Source organism: Bactrocera neohumeralis, unplaced genomic scaffold, assembly GCF_024586455.1.
Source record: "Bactrocera neohumeralis isolate Rockhampton unplaced genomic scaffold, APGP_CSIRO_Bneo_wtdbg2-racon-allhic-juicebox.fasta_v2 cluster09, whole genome shotgun sequence".
In the NCBI taxonomy this organism is placed as follows: Eukaryota; Metazoa; Arthropoda; class Insecta; order Diptera; family Tephritidae; genus Bactrocera; species Bactrocera neohumeralis.
This window is the reverse complement of record NW_026089622.1, coordinates 18,369,147-18,372,465: the sequence shown is the minus strand read 5'-3', so window position 1 is coordinate 18,372,465 and position 3,319 is coordinate 18,369,147.

The following is a 3,319-nucleotide window of genomic DNA, read 5'->3' as shown; positions in this document are numbered from 1 at the left end:
AAGAACGGTTGCGAAAAGTAGTATTTTGCGCATTAAAACGAGCCTTCTCGAAAAGACTATGTCTTTAGATCCAATAGAATTGGAATGTCGTCTCGATATATTAAATTCACATAGTGAAAGATTAATGAAGTGCCAATCAAAGATTGAAGAAATTGATGAAGACGACATGACATTGTTGAAACGAAATCCATAATTAAGTTAATTTTAGCTAAAAATAAAACTTCACTTGCCGAAACATCTTTTGTAGCTTCTCACAGCTCAAGGCTCCCTAAAATGAATTTGCCGAAATTCAAGGGAGAATATTCAGAATTTAAAAATTTTATGAGTTTGTTCGAGAGCTTGGTTCATAACGATCCAAATATCCCAGATATTGAAAAATTTAATCATTTGGTTAATTGTCTATCTATAGAGGCTTTGGGAAACGTTAAAGCGTTTCAGATGTCGGATGAAAATTATCCGAAAGCGTTGGCAAGTCTCAAAAAAGTTTATGATAATAAATGTTTGATATTTTTCAATACAATATCTAAACTTTTTGAGCTGCCAACCATCCCAAAGCCATCCGCTCCTTCATTGCGTTCAATGATTGACGAAGTGTCAGCGGTATATGACTCATTGCTATCGCTGGGCGATGAGAAACATATAACAAACGCTATTATTATACACATAGTGATGACAAAGGTCGATTCAGCTACCCGATCCAAATGGGAGGAACAGCTGGATTATGACAAGCTGCCACTGTGGAAGGAATGTGAAGCAACCCTAAATCGAAGATTCAAGCAGTTATCAGCGGAAGAAGCATCAAATTCAAGGACGAAGCCCATATCAGTGCGAGTTATAGGAAACAACAACGCATGGACAGGCCCAAATCGGCGCTCGTTGCAACAAATACGAAGCAGTCTCTTTGTCAGCAGTGCAAATCCAAGGACCACTATTTGACTGCCTGCCCCACTTTCAAGGCGCTTCCGGTGCAGCAGAGGTTCGAGTTCGTGAAATCGGTGCCCTTATGCATAAATTGTTTGCGTAAGGAGCACACGGTCTCTAAGTGCAGGGCGGATCGATGTCGTGTGTGCAATCGATCGCATCACACACTGTTGCACCGGTATCCAGTCTCCTTCTCCGCTGCACCTCTTCCGCAACCATCAACCACTCATGCCATGCATACAGTCAGTATGCCGGATCGGGTCATTTTAGCAACAGCAGTGATTCAAGTGAGGACCAGCTGTGGAGATTACCTTTTTTTTATTTGTTTCAATATCTTTTTATTTATTGAATCTGCTTTTTGTTTTAAAAGCCTAACAATAAGTTATAAAATCTTAAATCTTATTAAAAACTAGGCACGCTCAAGCAAATGATTGAGCTGTTTTGGTGATACATTGCTCCTTAGTACGCGGGCATATCTCTTCTTTTAAGGCGTATTTGATTGCAGGAATGTACCAAAGCATTAGCCAAAGGGCTTGGGTGATCACGGAGTTTAGATATATATTTAATTTTGCTGTCTTCTACTTCTTTCTTTACCATAGAAATACCAAGGTCTTTATGGATATTTTCATTACGCATGTACCATGGCGAACACGTGATTGCTCTAAGCATTTTTGATTGGAACCTTTGTATTATGTCTATATTAATTGCACAGGTCGTACCCCACCTTGAATACCATACATCCAAATCGGCTTTATTACCGCTTTATATAAAAGCACTTTGTTGTCTAGGCTAAGTTTGGAGTTTTTATTTAATAGCCAATTTAAATTTGCAGCTCTTATCTTCATGCAAGTTATTTTACTAGATATATGTTTTCTCCACGTAAGTCTTCTATCTAGGTGAATACCAAGATAAGTTACTTCATTCGCTTGTGGTACTAAAATATTATTAATTTTTACTTTCGGACACATTTTTGGTCTAAGCGAAAATGTAACATGCTTACAATTTTGTTCATTCACATTTATACGCCAGTTGGCTAGCCATTCTTCGACAAACCTTAAGTGCTCGGCTAATATTCTTGTTGCTATTATGTGGCATTTGTTACGGCTCACTAAAGCTGTGTCATCCGCAAAAGTTGAGGTCAATATATTATTAGCTGTTGGAAGATCTGCTGTATATATGATGTATAGTGTTGGGCCTAAAACACTGCCCTGGGGTACACCAGCCCTTATCTGTCTTTCATCAGATATGAAATCTCCCACTTTTACCATAAATTTTCGATTTTTTAAATAAGACTCCAATGTTCTATACAATTCTGAAGGTAGAATATTTTTAATCTTATATAAAAGGCCCTCATGCCATACCTTATCAAACGCCTGAGTCACGTCTAGAAATATAGCTGAACAGTACTCTCTGTGCTCAAATGCTTTTCTTATTTCGTTAGTAATTCTATTTACTTGCTCTATCGTGCTATGTTTTTCACGAAACCCGAATTGGTGCTTTGGTATTATATTATTTTCGTGGAGGAAAGGAGATATCTTTGATAACAACACTTTTTCAAATATTTTAGAAAGACAGGATGGAAGACTGATTGGTCTGTATGAAGACGGCTGTGTTAAGTCTTTCCCATGTTTGTCTATTAAGATAATCTGCGACTTTTCCCATGAATTAGGATAGTGTCCGAGATTAAGAATTGCATTGAAGAGCAAAGAGAGCACTTCTACGGCAATATTTGGTAACTCAATTAGCATTTTTGGGGTAATATTATCATATCCTGGTGACTTTTTTGGATTAAGTTCTTTTATTATTCTAGTAACTTCAGAAGTAGAAGTCCGAATAGACACATGCGACTCGTTTGCGGTATTAGGCAAGGTTGGCAACTCAAAGTTGTTCTTTGGGCAATTGGGTTGAAATACCTTTTCTAGGTGATTTACAAAGCAATTTGCTTTATCCTCTTTACTACGTGCCCAATTACCATTCAACTGTTTTAGAGGCATGTTGGAAACTACTGGTGGCTTGAAAGATTTTTGGGCTTTCCAAAGGGAGTTTTGCTTGCTAGAATTTGGACACAATTTTTTTATATAATTTTCAGTGTTGTGTTTTTCTTCACGTTTAAGCGCTTTTTTAACTTTCGTACAGCAGATTTCAGTTGAAGCAGAGTTGAAAGGGAGCGATTTAACTGCCATTCCCGCCTAGCTCGCCTTTTCTCATTTACAAGTTTCTATATTTCATTATCGGTGATCTTTCTAAAACCAACTGGTTTATTGTTTCTTTTTGGTGTTGCCAATACAGCTGCATTAGTTATTAGGTCATTAATTTCTCTTATATTTTCATCAATGTCTCTTTCTGTATTTATTTTGCAATCAATATTGATATGGCTGCTGATATACTTTCTATACTT